Genomic DNA, 15,226 nt, shown 5'->3' on the forward strand with positions numbered 1-15,226 from the left:
ATACCAGTGAAGTCTAATTCAAGAATCTGCAAAGTTTTATGGGGTGGGGCTGGCTTAGATGAAAACATTTAAGCCAAAAAAATATATTTTGCATAATCGTACGAGATATTTCAAAACACAGATTTGTAAAAATTTTCAACACCAAAAAGCTAAAAATTCATCACCCTTTACATGGTGTCATTCAATCTGTAATTAATAATAGGAGGCCATGTGCATGCGCAAGTTTTAAAAATTTTGAATTTGGATTTCCTATGAATTCAAGCATAATTTATATGAAAGGCTTCTTTCAGTTTCCATCTACCAAATGGCTTCACAAGGCTTTAATCAGCCCATGTGGTTGAGAAGCAAACTTCTTAACCACACAGCCACTCATGTAGACAATGAAAAAATAGATATAGGACTAAAGATATAGGCGGTGAGCTGGCAGAAACGTTAACACGCCGGGTGAAATGCGTAGCCGTATTTCGTCTGCTGTTACGTTCTGAGTTCAAATTCCGCCGAAGTCGACTTTGCCTTTCATCCTTTCGGGGTCGATAAATTAAGTACCAGTTACACACTGGGGTCGATGTAATCGACTTAATCCATTTGTCTGTCCTTGTTTGTAATAAAGAAGCAGATATAGGACTAAAAAATTATACAAATATCAAGAGACAAATCGTCCTAAATCTCTAAAAATATTACCAGCCATTGCAGGTCTCCCCAAGCACTGTGACTACAAGATGAGCACTCACTGAGTCTGGTTTCACTAACAGCATGGTTCTTGGAGGCCTTCAACAACAACCAATGAATCTGCAAAGGAAATTCAATCAACACGTTTAAATATTATAAAGCAAAAAAAAAAAAAAAAAGAAAGAAAGGAAGCAGTGAAGTATATAACTGTAATGGTATTACCAGTTTAAATGTGTGTGGTACGTTTGGCTTTGTAAATAAATCATTCACTGTTTTGTCATGTGTTTCTCCATGACAAAACAGTAAATCAAAATGTGCCACATGCAAATATGAACTGGTAATAACATTGCATTTAAAGTAGAACCCTTCTGTTAAAATTTGCCGTTAATTTATCTTCCAAACACCAGATTAATACTGATAAAGTTATTTTATTATTAAATCCTTTAATATTCTTGAAATTTATGGAAATAAAAGCATGTATTTGAACAAAAATATAGTAATGTAAAGGATTAAACCTTCATCCACTTCATTAAAGCATATTTTCTATGACCAGTTTGCTCTTCCTGTCATCATAGCTCACATGTTAGCAAGAAAATATTTCCTGTAGAAATCACTCAAACAGCACAATGGCCAAAAATAATTTCATGACAGACTGCAAACAAACAACACTGCTTCTATGACAGTGACATTTGTTTACAACTAGCACAATCTCAACATAAATAGACACAAACATACACACTATACTCATGCAGACACACACAATGGGCTTTTTTTCAGCTTCCATCTACCAAATCCTCTCTCAAGGATTTAATGGGTTAGAGACTTGGTGTAGAAGAAACTGGACCACAGCATCATCCAATGGAAGTGAACCCAAAACCACAAGGTTGCAAAACAAGCCTCTTAAAAACACACTCACAGTTACATCTATGTTACTGTAATAATGAAATTTGCAGCAATCTTTTCTTACCTGGGCTCAAGATGCAACTGCAACACTAGTCCCATTGCTAACATTCATTGCACCTGATTTGTCAGCAGCCATTTAGACATCGTTCTTCTCTTTGTCATTCAGCAAATCATGAATGGCTTCATTGTAAATCTCAAGGAAGGACACATTGAATTCATACTGAAATAGAAAAGTAAAGACTAGATGAACGAACAGCAACAAGAGCAACCAGAGATCAACAGATTTTGTTTTAATGAGAGGAGCTATATCCTATTACACAAAGTGTAATATGGTTGACAAAGGGAGAATAAGAATAAGGATCAGGTTAAAACCCTAAGCACATTCCTTTTGGTCACTTAAGCCCTTTAGCATTTGAACTGACAATATTTGGCAGAAATAGTCTACCTGTTTTATGTCCAAATTGGCCAAATCCAACCTCTCACACCTACCAAACAATGTTATTCTAAAAATAATCACATCATTGTAAAATCTTGGAGCTTCAGTATAATTCATGATTAATTGAAAATAATGTGAATAAATAGGCATTGCATTGCATAGAATTATCTGAATGCTAAAGGGTAAAAAAAGGCCGTGTCCAGTCCAAATATTCCACCTGTTTTACATTCCAACCACTCAAATGCTAAAATTAAAGTGTATTCTAAAATGGATGTGTTACAGGATTTTAAATAAAAAGATTTCATTTCAAGATTACATGGCATCTTGGACCTACAACTAGATTGAAGAACACAGACAAGCCATGACACATTGAGCCTGAAGAAATCAAAGTTACAAAAGAAAAAAAAATGAATCAATCACCATCCTTTGCTTCCGATATGTATTACCCCAGCAAATTGCAATTTGAAGGAAAAATGCTCCTTTAACCTAGGATTTGGCAAAAGGGTCAATATTAACCCCTGCAGGTCTATATAACAATGAAACAATTTTGAACATTAGGGGTGCTAACAATTTAGCACCCCTAAATCTGGAAGAACAGTAAGTTGAAGCTAAAACTGCCAAATATCAATGTAATAACTAGTCTTCAAATATTCCTCCAATATCAATAGAATATGACTAAATTTTTGTTGCTCTTTCGCAATTTCATTTAATTTCTTTAAATATTAATTAGATAAAAAAAAAGAATGGAAGAATTATTTTCTAACTGGGAAATCTTTTTATTATCATTTCTAATTTTTGATTTAGAAATTTATATGATGGGGGTCAATAAGTTATTAACGACTGCAAGAAAGGGACAAGGACATAAATTTGCTGCCAAACCCCATAAAAATATGAGAGAAAGAAAATGGAATTCATGAGAATCTTTTATTATTTGCTATGATCACTATGACTCATCAGGGGGGATGCTATACAAATAGGTGCATCATAGGGGTGGATGACTTACAAAAAGCTATCTCATCTTAATCTGTTTCACTTATTTCTATTGAAATACATTTTGGTAGTCATGTGTAACTTGTCTACATGATCAGAGTGAATAATAGAAGGGTCTCGTGATTTCCATTTTCTTTCTCTCATATTTTATAAACTCAATGGACACAAAGGAATTCCTGAAATAAATCCAGTGGCATATACATCCATACTATTAATGACATCAGGGAACCAAATACCAGAAACAGGCTTTAAACAGCATATTACAATGAGTTTATCTGCCATTTACTGAATCTGAGACATTTTCGGGTAAGTTACAAGTGCATTTTTAGGGTTTTCTGCCAACCAACCAATTCAATGATTTTACTAAGATTTGGTGTACAGGAAGTACTTGTGCAGATGAATAATTTCCAGTGGGTGTAGCTTGCACTGCACTACCCTCACCTATTGGCTGAAGAAGACTTTTTAGCTGGTGTGACATGAAAATTGGCAAAACCAAGAACTTCCAAGTTTTATTTCGGAGATTTCCTTCTTCTAAGTTAAAGAGCTTCTACCTGCCCAAGAGGTAAGCTATCCCATTTTAGGCACCAAACCGACACCTAAACACTCTATAAAATGATTGAATATTACAGATATACACACATACATGCATACACACAATAGAGTTGACAGAGGAACAATAATTGTCAATGTCTATTTATAAGAATTTATATTTATCCTTATTTTGAATGTTAGTAAACCAACTAATAGCCTTAACTATTTAACCACAGTTCAAGAGATACTTTATTTCTAAGCATAGGTATGGATTTATCTAAAATTGTTTTACTTAATCTACCTAAGTCCAACTTACCAGGGCATCTAACCTTTGGGTCAATTTGGAAGTTATCACTATGGTCTTGTTTGTTTTGTCCAAGTACACAATAATTCCATCCTTGGATTTTAGGTTTGTTATTAAATCCTTGGGTTTTTTTTCTAGTGTGCATTTACTCTAAGTGGATGTTTGAGAAATTTAATATGTTTGATTTACAGTCCATAATTGAGTGTGTCTGTCTGTATCAGAATAACCGTTATGACGAGATACAACTGCATATACACACCAATTTAAAATATCCTCAACCTATGAGCATTGATTGATTGATTCTTGAACTGCATGTTTTTTAGGGTTTTTTTTATATGTGTAAATGTCTATGTATTTACACTTTTTTTTATCTCTCATAATGGGATATTTTAATTCTGTTATTTATTTTACATTTATATTATTCATTTAAAATTTTCTTTATTTTAATTTTACTTTTTATTTTATTCTTTACCTTATTACTCATATTCCAAATGATCTGTCAACCATTCACCCACACATAAGAATACAAAAATAATAACTCCTTATTTAGTCTGCTTGCAAGAATGGAAGGGTCCACGTGTAATATCTTCATGTATATCTTTCTCTGATGAAATTATGCTCATAACACATAAATGCAAACTTAAAGCATAAATTCGTAATTTACCTATTGAGCACTAATGGAAATGGCTGTAAGAAGTAAAGATTAACAATCTTTTAATGATAAATAATTATCTTAACTCTCCAGTTTCTTTCCTTCATTTAACTGAACATAAACTTTACACACACACAAACACAAGGGGTGCTGAAAAGTTCCTGGTTTTAAGTGTATCATGAAAGGCTTGGCTGGAGGCCCAACCTTCTTAGTTCTTTTATAGGGCTTAGAAAAACTGAAGGACCATTGCAAAAAGTGTGTGAATCTGAGAGGTGAATATGTTCAATAAAATCATAACTGTTCCCCAATGTATTTTCTTTTACCCAAAATCAGGAATTTTTCAGTACCCCTCATATAAAATAGTGTGTAGAATATCAGGCGTAAAAAGAAAAGGCCCTTTGAATAGGAAAGAGTTAAAGGCTGCCCATGAGACAGACGCATTTGTCGTATTAACAGATGTGGGTTGACCTTTGTTCCATCGAAGGATTTCTTTTAACCCAATATTCTACTTGCTGTTATTGAAAGCTTTATCTATTTTGAGTTCCTCCATGAAAAAAAATTTACTTCAATTCTCATAAATTTTTAAAATTCTTATAATGTAAGCATATTATTCATATACATGTGTGTGTATATATATATCATCATCATCATTTAATGTCCATTTTCCATGCTGGCATGGGTTGGATGGCTTGACAAAGGTCTGGAAAGCCAGCGGCTGTGCCAGGCTCCAATCTGATCTGGCAATGTTTCCACAGCTAGGTGCCCTTCCTAACAACAATCACCCCGAAGAGTGTAGTGGGTGCTTTTTACGTGCCACCGGCACAGGAGCCAGTTAGGCGAGCCTGGCATCGATCATATTCAGATAGTACTTTTTACATGCCTTTGGCACAGAGATATATACACACACAAATACATGAAAAAGTCCTTCCCATGACATGGGCTCATAAAACCAATATCTTGAATTCTGTGGCGTATATATTCTCCCACTCCTGGATAAGATGCCAGTCTGTCACAGGATTACTCATCTTTGCCAGCAGCAACATGAAATTAAGTGTTTTGCTCAAGAACACAATGCATCACTCATTCCAGGAATCAAAACCACAATTTTATGATCATGAATGCAGCACCTGTGTGTGTGTGCCATTACTTAACTGAATAAGTTTTCACAACATTGAGTAAATAATTGTTACTTTTTATGTTATCAAATGGTTTGACAAAACAGATTAGTAAAAGTTAAAATATATGATAAGCCTGCGATATTTGAGTATATACACACACACACAATTTCCATAAAATTACGATTGACAAATCAAGAATGGAAAATCTTTAATCTCCATCATTCAAATGAAAATTTAAATGTCATTTATTACTTTACATATATACTTTTCTCCCTCAAGACCTGTTTCTTAAAAATAACTTCCAGCCTAAATGCTACCGGGATATTTCCCATGATAAAAATTGCTTTACTGTCCTTTTTTTTTTCATTTCCATTTTTGTTGTTCTTAGTCCTAAGTAATCAAGAACCTGACCTTTTTCCTATTGATTAAAAATAACTCAAGGCTTCTGTCCTATGTTGTTCAAACATTTAAAATAGAAATCAAAATAGGTTATCACAGATTTCATTTCTGATAAAATCAAAATCATCATCATCGTTTTCAAGTCCTCCACCTTTCCATACCTGCATGGATATCAGAACATCTAATATCTTAAATTCACAACAGCAACATTTAATAACATCTTAAATTTTCAGAAACCCAGTTTTCAATTTACAGCTGTTAATACATGGTACAACTTCATGTCAGCCAAAATATTGTGGCATGAGATACAATGATGAAGTTATGTAGTTAGTGTGGGACTAGATACCAGATAACCACAGATAACTTCAGTTCATAAGAACAACATTTAACAATGCCCATGGTTTGGGTTTCAGTTCAACCACACATAGTTGCACGTTGGGCCAAGTGCTTTCTACCACAAGCCCTGAACAATCAAGGCCTTGCAAGTGGATTTGGTAGGCAGAAACTGAAAAAATCCAGTTGTACACGTGTGACCTTATCTAGACATCATCATCATACAAAGGTTATTTGTTTCTAGTTTTCCATGAAAAACATGGCTAGCTATCAAAAAATGTTACCTTGCTTGCAAACAGACAAGAGATAATGACAAGAGGGGCATCCAGCAAAAGAAAATATGCCTCAACAAATTCCATCTGACTCATGTAAGAAATGAAAAGTGGACATTAAATGACAGTCACAATGATGACATGTACAACAGGTTTTATAGTTTCCAGCTCACAAATTCTTTCTCAAGGTCTTGTTTAGCCTGCATTTACTTGCCTATGGTGCCATGCAATAGGACTGAATCAGAAATCACACATTGCTGGCAACATCCTTCTAAATTTGAAATTTTAACCTGCCAAGGATAACTTTACATATTTCTTCCTCTGAGATTTAAGGAAATTAGTATAAAAAAGAATATAGTCTATGTGGCCCAACGACATTAAACGACCAGAAAGAAATTGCTGACAACACAGCTAGTTATGTGGTACTAATGAATTCAAAAACCCAGTTTTCAATTTACAGCTGTTAATACATGGTACAATTTCATGTCAGCCAAAATATTGTGGCATGAGATACAATGATGAAGTTATGTAGTTAGTGTGGGACTAGATACCAGATAACCACAAGTGGGATGGTTGATAGATCAGATCTAGACAGCAAATCAAAATAAGAACCACTGAGGATATCAAATAAAAAATTTCAAATGAAGATAAATAATCACTGTTGAACTGACAAACAACAGATTAGACAATTGACTCAGTTAAGGAAACAGCAGCTAAAACTATACAAGGCAGCATATTTTAACAGAAAAATAAAACCATACCAATATTCACAATCAGTTATAAACTCTTGAATAATCACCAAGAAGATTCACAAAATGTAAGATTTTTTTATATATCAGGTTTTTAAATAGAAACTTACCGTCTAACCTTTCTCAACTAATAATTCAACTGTTTCAAACACCTGAATAGCAGCTCTTGGAATCATACCCATCATCTCATCTTCTACATTACCAACTACCATTGTATATGCTTTACCAGGACCAGGGCAGCCATATCCAAAGATGCAAAACATTATAGTCATTGAGTGCACACTGAAATAATAAAGTAATATATATATACTCAATACAGAGATGGATGGAGGGGAATATAGATAGAAAAATCGATAGAGCACCAAACAAAATATCTTTGTGCTATTTAGTTATGTTCCCTTACGTTCCGAGTTCAAATATCACCCAAACCAAATGTATCTTTTGCCTTTCTGAGATTGATACGAGGGGCGTTCAATAAGTAATGCCCCTGACCCACTTCCCATAGCAGTAGAGGAACGAAACTTGGCACAGTTATTAGTCTTTTCCTACATAGGAAGCACCCAGAGTTACGCATTTCTCCCATCGTTTGATGCAGCTCTGAAGACCGTTTTTGTAGAAGACCCCAGCTTGGTCCTCCAACCACGACGTGACTTCAGAAATCAAGGCTGCATCACCTGGGAAACGTTTTCCTTTCAAAAACAACTTCATGGCTGGGAAGAGGTGAAAATCAGAGGGTGCAAGGTCAAGAGAGTAGGGGGATAGGGGAGGAGTTCATAGCCGCACGCCTGTGCTTCTGATCTGGCGACACGCAAGTTGTGGACCGGAGCGTTGTCCTGCAGGAGGAGGATGCCTTTGCTGATCTTGCCCCGCCTCTTGATTTTGATAGCTTCTCTTAATTTCCTCAAAAATGAAGCATAATAGGCTCCTGTAATTGTGGTACACTTTGCCAGGAAATCTGTCATCACTACTCCATCCTGGTCCCAGAAGACTGTGAGTATGTCCTTGCCAGTGGAGGGCTGCACCCATGCCTTTTTTGGAGGAGGTGAGTCACGGTGCTTCCCTTGCATTGACTGGGCTTTGGTCTCTGGATCATAGTGATGGACCCATATTTCATCCTGTGCAATCAGTCTTTTGAAAAACTTTGACTCATCTTCTTGGCACATCTCCAAATTCATCCTCGAGCACTCGACGCGTTCTTGCTTCTGAAAAGGTGTGAACAACCTGGGAATCCATCTGGAAGACAACCTTTGCATATGCAAAGGGTCATGAATGATAGTTTCCACAGACCCGGTACTAATCTTGACCTAATGGGCTATTTGGTGAATAGTTATGCGCCATCTTCCAAAATGGCGGCCTCAACTTGACGGACAGATGCCTCATCAATGGCAGAAGGGGGCGACCAGATCTGGGAGCCTTTTCCACAGAGTTCCGACCATGTTTGAATTCACGATGCCAGCGTTTTACAAGGTCATATGATGGGGCATCATCACCAGAATTTCTTCTCTTTATTATTTTTTTTTTTTTGCGAAATATGTACAAAAATACGGAGTTTATGATTCATGTGTGAGTGTGTGTTCTTGATACTCGTTTAGAACAAGTAGTTTTACACCAATTACACTATTTTTTCTTAGTTTAAAGGCCGTGGACTGAAGATGTGAAATTTCCGAAGCCTCTCCCCCACCCCCCTTTCGCGAGCGCGCATTTTTTTCATGATAGTCGTTTAGAGCAAGTTGTTTTACACCTATTACGCTGTTTTTGTTTTTGTGCCCGGTTCAGACACTTTCGGAAATTCCCGATATAAATTTTCCGAGGCCTCTCCCCCACCCCTCTTTCGCGAGAGCGCATTTTTTTTGTCATATTCGTTTAGAGCAAGTTGTTTTACACATATTACACACATTTTTTTTTGATTTTCTGATATGCGTAACGCCCTATATTAACCGAGTTACTTTCATTTCATCAAAAGTCTCCCATGGTGTGCGTCCTTTCAAATACAAAAAACGGATCACTGCTCGACACTCTAAAGGCTCCATTTCACACTTGACTAAGTTCAAACACCTGGAAATCAGAAACCACAATTAGTTCAGAGCTGTAATTCGCCATGTAATCCATAGAGATATGAATAATTGCACATGTAAAATTTCAGCAAGATCAATCAACTGCAAGTGGGTCAGGGTCATTACTTATTGAACGTCCCTCGTAAGTAGCAATCATCTTCTACATTACCACCTTGCAGGTACCTTACATAGCTAGAAATAGATGTCAAAATCCCGAACATATCATAGACAACTGTCTTCCATAGGTAGAAATAGCAGCCAAACCCGCACAAATCAAGGTCATCTCATATTCATAAAACAGAGAACAGACACAAAGAATTGAGACGCCAAAAACCGAAAGTCTCCAGAATTAAAAGCATTGAATTGTTTAATACTTACGGAAATGATTCATAAAGGATAGTGTTGTTGTATATGTAGTAGTTGAGAAATGCATTATAATGCTTTATTTTGAGCTGAATTAAGAGAAACTCAGACGCCAGACATTTTACTGCAAGTCATCAAGAAGGCGGAAGCAGGTTCAATGCGCATGCGTCTCTCCTGTCCCGGAATATTTAATGCTGCAAACACTAATTTTTTGCGTGGAATCAAATACCTAGTTCTTTACTAGGATTTTTTCCTTTTGAACGGCATATGTCAACACAATTTCTAGTTAACTAAACACTTTTAAATACCCTTCGGGCAATGTTTCGTTTGTAGTACCACACGTTTCCGTCGATTTCCGTAAAAAACTTTTATTTTTTTACATATGGCTTTGTGGGAATATTTGAAGTAATGAGAGCGAAAGAGACTAAGAGGAAGGGAATTTCTTTTTGAAGTCCCCGTGTGTGTGTTTGATGGGGTGTGGGAGACAGACAGTGCTTCTGTTAGTGTGTGCGAAGAGACAGAGAGAGTAATGTGTGAAAGAGAGAGATAACTGAAATTTTTTACTCGGTGTATGTGTATATGTATGTGTGTGTGTGTATGTATCTATGTATGTGTGTGTGTATGTATGTGTGTATGTATCTGTATGTGTGTGTGTATGTATGGCCGATTCAGTGTAATTTTTTACTCGGTGTATGTGTGTGTATGTATCTATGTATGTGTGTGTGTGTATGTATGTATGTATGGCCGATTCAGTGTTTACATTTTTTACGGAAATCGACGGAAACGTGTGCTACGACAAACGAAACATTGCCATATGGCAATGTTTCGTCAAGTACCCGGATTAAGTCGATTACATCGACCCTAGTGCGTAACCGGTACTTAATTTATCGACCCCGAAAGGATGAAAGGCAAAGTCAACCTCGGCGGAATTTGAACTCAGAACATAACGGCAAACGAAATACGGCTACACATTTCGCCCGCCATGCTAACGTTTCTGCCAGCTCGCCGCCTTAGCGTGGAATCAAATACCCTGACCTCCTAACATACTGCAAACTTATTTTTGTTCGTAAAAAGGGGGTGGGTGGGAAACCGTCCCCCACCCCTTATTCCGGAATCATTGGAATTTTTTTTTCGTTGAATGAATTCCGGTAACCTCCTAATATGCCGCAAAACCCTTTTTGGGGTCCAGAAAATGGGATGGGGTGGAAGCCTCGGAAATTTCCCCACCCCTACCCCCATTGATCCTTTCACCCGCACGATTTTCACTAAGAAAAAAAAAAACTCGGATTTTTTGCGTGGAATCAAGTACTTTACCTCCTAATATGCTTCGGAAAAAAAGGGGGGGAGTTGGGAAACCGGATCCCCCCATTCTGGAATCTTTGGATTTTTTTTTCGTTGAATGAATTCCAGGGACCTCCTAATATGCCACAAAACCCTTTTTCGGGTTCGGAAAACGGGGTGGAATGGAACTCTCGGATATTTTACCCATTCCCAACATTTTACAGAAATACAATTTCCAAAGTGTGAGTTACATGGTTGGTTATTAAATATATAGAGAATGTGACATATTGTGTATATTTTACGCTGAATATATTTTTTCTGAAGTCGTAGTGTATGCATATATATATATATCTTTATATATAAAACTGAAGTTGTGTGTGTATCTGTCTACTCCGATTTAGATTCCTAATTACTCCCACATTTTGCGGTGCAGTTTAACCAAAAGCGGGTATCTTATAGTCGTGATTCATATCGAGCCCTTCTGGGAATTAGCGCGCGTCTATGATGAGTCTACGATTTTAAAAAAATTTACCATAATTTTTCCGCATTTTTAATGCATTTTTTGCTCGGTTTATATAAGGGAAGTAACTCTAAAAATGCTTATATAATTATTTCCTTTACAAATCCGAGCAACGCCGGGTGATACTGCTAGTATATATATAGTATGTACATATATATAGACAAATTACTACTTACCTCTTTGCCTACCTATAAATGGATTAATTCTGAACAAAATACACTTTTCTTTTTCGACAAATATATTCAGCTTTATAGCAGCGTTTTAGGGAAAGCAAAAGTCTTTCCCGCCCGAACTAATTTTTGTTTGAGGAGGAAAAAAGAGCAAAAATAAAATTTGTCTCTCTACAAAGAAGCAATTTAAAATAAATATACTTTTATGCTTCTGATCTCTCTCACACACATACCAGTCTGTTAGGATGTTTTGTTTTTTTAAAGATACTTTATTTCATCATCAGAATATATATATTTTCTCACACAACTAAGGTATATTTATTTTAAATTGCTTCTTTGTAGAGACAACTTTTATTCCACCCGACCCCCACACAAAAATGAGTTCAGGCATGAAAGATTTTTTTCTAAAATGCTGGTATAAAGCTGAAAATAGTCGAGAAAAAAAGTGTAAAAACTTTTCTCATGTGCAACTTTTGACATTTTTTTGCAAAATGTGGTGGTGTGGAGGGTCCCTTCAGTTTTATCGATTTTTCTCCTAAATGTGGGTATCTCTAGGCATCAGTAATGCAGTAGTGACCTGCCTGGATAAATTTGCCAGTTAATAAAAAAAAAAACATCAAAATCGGATGAAAAATGTGGAACAACTGGGGTGAAAAACCTTGGAGAAGCCACAAAAGCATCACAGGGGATGCAGCAATTGAATGTAAGCTGGCCCTAAAGCGTTTGACCTCATTGACTGGTTGAAATTGCCGAAATGCAAGAAATTAAAGACCAAATATCTTACAAACTATAGAATTTTCTCAATAAAGCCAAGAGAAAAAGATGTTTTATAAACACATTCTACCAGTATACGAAGTTTTAAATTTTTTAGTTACCTAGAAATTATGTTAAAAATTTGCCGCTCAAAGTGAAAAGATCCGAAGAATGTAAAAAATTAGGAAGATTCATCTCTTTTTAAATATTTTATATTAAAAAATAAAACACACAAAATGGGAACTCGTATCAGATATTATTAATGATACGAGGGGCCCAACAATAACGTTAGTGTAGCACACGCTGCTACTACGCGACAGCTATTCGCAAATACCTGTTCAGTGGTAGCAAGACGTGCTAGAAATACCAGCCAAATCGGTTAATGCTTACAAGTACACCAGCATGTCAACCCCCCATCACTTTTCTTTCTTTCTTTTCCAGCAGATTCCTGTTTTCGATCACGGACATTCCAATTATGCAAAAAAAAAATAATAAAATATCTCCCATTTTCAATTCCCTGTTCCTCACCAAATTTTTACATTTTAACTTTTTTCAAAATAATTTCTTACTTCTTGTCTAATGTGGGCGCCAAGCAATCTTTTACATTGGTTCAGTTTAAACATGCCTTACTTTGGGTCCATGCAGTGTCACATCATCATCATCATTGTTCGACCGTGGTCAAGACAATGGAATTTACCATGCTACGCCAGACTTCACGGTCCATCATGGCATTATGGAGGTCCTGTTGCTGGATGCCTGTATCCCTGGAGATTACATCAGGGTAGGAGAGTGTGCGCCCTCTGGTATTGCGAGTAGATGGCTTCCAGAGGAGAAGAGTAGAAATTACCTCTTTTTCAGCTCTACAACAATGTCCAGCAAACTGGACTCTCCTACCTTTCACAAGAGATGACACAGGTGGTAGTTTCCCATATATTTGCATTTTGGTTGGATGGCGCTTCCACGAGAGATTTTGAGCTCTCATAAGGAGGCGAGTGTAGGTTCCATCCAACCGCCTCTCAAGCTTCTTTGATAACGTCCAGGTTTCTGAGCCATATAGTAGAATTGGTTCGACTGTGGCTTTGAATATTTCAAGTTTGAAGTCTCTACTTAGATTTGATGACCAGATCTTATGCATGACATTACAGGCTGACCAGGCCATACCCTTTCTAGTTAGAAAGTCTTTTCCAGATGATGATATGTATGACCCAAGATATTTGTAATCAGAAACCATATTTAAGGGCGTATTGTTGAGAGTATGGATGATGCAATCACTGTTGGACAGGCACTTGTTTATGTATTCAGTCTTGGCCTCATTGAGGTAAAGACCTACACAATTTGAGGCTTGTTCAAGAGATTGTAAAAGAGACTGGGCATTGAAGAGAGAATCACTGATAAGAGTGATGTCGTCAGCAAAGTTAGTGTTTGTCAAGTACTCAGCTGGGTGTCTGGAACTTCTTGGTTTTATTTCAAAGCCCTTGCCAGAGATGTTATCAACTGACATACGTAGCACATAATCAACAACAATGATGAAAAGAAATGGGGAGAGTGTGTCTCCCTGCAGTATTCCAGCTTTGATTGAGAAAGATGATGTTTCTCCGTCAGGGGTTAAGATGGTTGAAGACGTATCTGTGTAGAGGACTTTGATGGCAGAAATGATTTTGTCTGGTATCCCACAGAGCTTAAGGATTTCAAACATCTTGTACCTATCTACAGAATCGAACGCTTTAGAAAAGTCTATAAATACCATTGCAAGATCGCGATTAAATGCTTTTGATTCTTCAATAAGTCTGTGTAGGCATAGTATCTGGCTCAGCGTTGAGCGCCCATGTCTGAATCCATTTTGGTTCTTTCGGAGCAAAGGTTCAACAAAAAGGACAAGACGATTTAGGATCAGTTTGTTGTACAGTTTTGCAGCAATTGACATTAGAGATATACCCCTGTAGTTGGTGACGAGGGATAAATCGCCTTTTTGGGGTATTGGGATGATTTGAGATTAGTGCCAAATCTTTGGAGCGACAAAGGTGGAAAGTGTGTGGTTGCAGAGGTTGAGCAAAAGTGTGTGAAATCTATCATCCTTCCAAATTATAGCTGGGATGTTGTCGGGACCAAATGCTTTTGAGGCTTTTAGTTGCTTGGTGGCTGCTGTTAGTTCAAATATGGTAAAAGGGGAGGTGTTGATGTCCAGCGTGTCTGATATAGGCACACTTGGAAGAGTGGGGTTATCAGGGATTTTGGCATTCTTCCCAAGGAGGTTTTTAAAATGGGTTGACCAATTTTCTAAACGCTTCTTAGCTGATCCCCCTTTAATTCTAATTGATGACCCAGAATTTTTGCCTGATAGGTCTTTGATGGATTTCCAGGTGAGATGGTGTTTTTTACTAATGTGCTCTGTTGGATAGTTTCACAGTGTCACAGGCCCAAAAAAACGTTCAACTTCTTGCCTAATGCGAGCCTAGAGCAATCTCTCATCTCTTACATTATTTCAGTATTACGTCTCTATTGTAATGTGAGACAATACTTTCAGTTTGAAAGAAGTCTGTCCTATATAGGATATTCCTGAAGGGGTGTGTGGTGAGTTTGCCTTCCTACTTACTAGAACTTTGGTCTTTGCCACATTGACTCTAAGGCCTTTTGATTCTAAACCTAGCTTCCACACACAAAATTTCTTCTCTAGTACTGGTAGTGATTCTGCTACGAGGGCTAAGTCATCAGCATAGAGGATGTCCCAG

The 15,226-nt window shown here is 36.9% G+C and overlaps 1 long non-coding RNA gene across 1 annotated transcript; it reads right to left on the reverse strand.

Moving 5' to 3' along the window:
- Window positions 1–477: 477 nt before the first annotated feature.
- LOC115209021 lies at window positions 478–10,039 on the reverse strand. Its single transcript, XR_003881307.2, has 4 exons — window positions 9,789–10,039; window positions 7,467–7,638; window positions 1,637–1,792; window positions 478–789 (listed from the first exon to the last, which is right to left on the reverse strand). It is a non-coding gene; the product is annotated as an uncharacterized LOC115209021 (long non-coding RNA).
- Between the last annotated feature and the right edge of the window lie 5,187 nt (window positions 10,040–15,226).

The sequence above is a fragment of the Octopus sinensis genome, linkage group LG1 (genome assembly GCF_006345805.1).
Source record: "Octopus sinensis linkage group LG1, ASM634580v1, whole genome shotgun sequence".
Classification (NCBI taxonomy): Eukaryota; Metazoa; Mollusca; class Cephalopoda; order Octopoda; family Octopodidae; genus Octopus; species Octopus sinensis.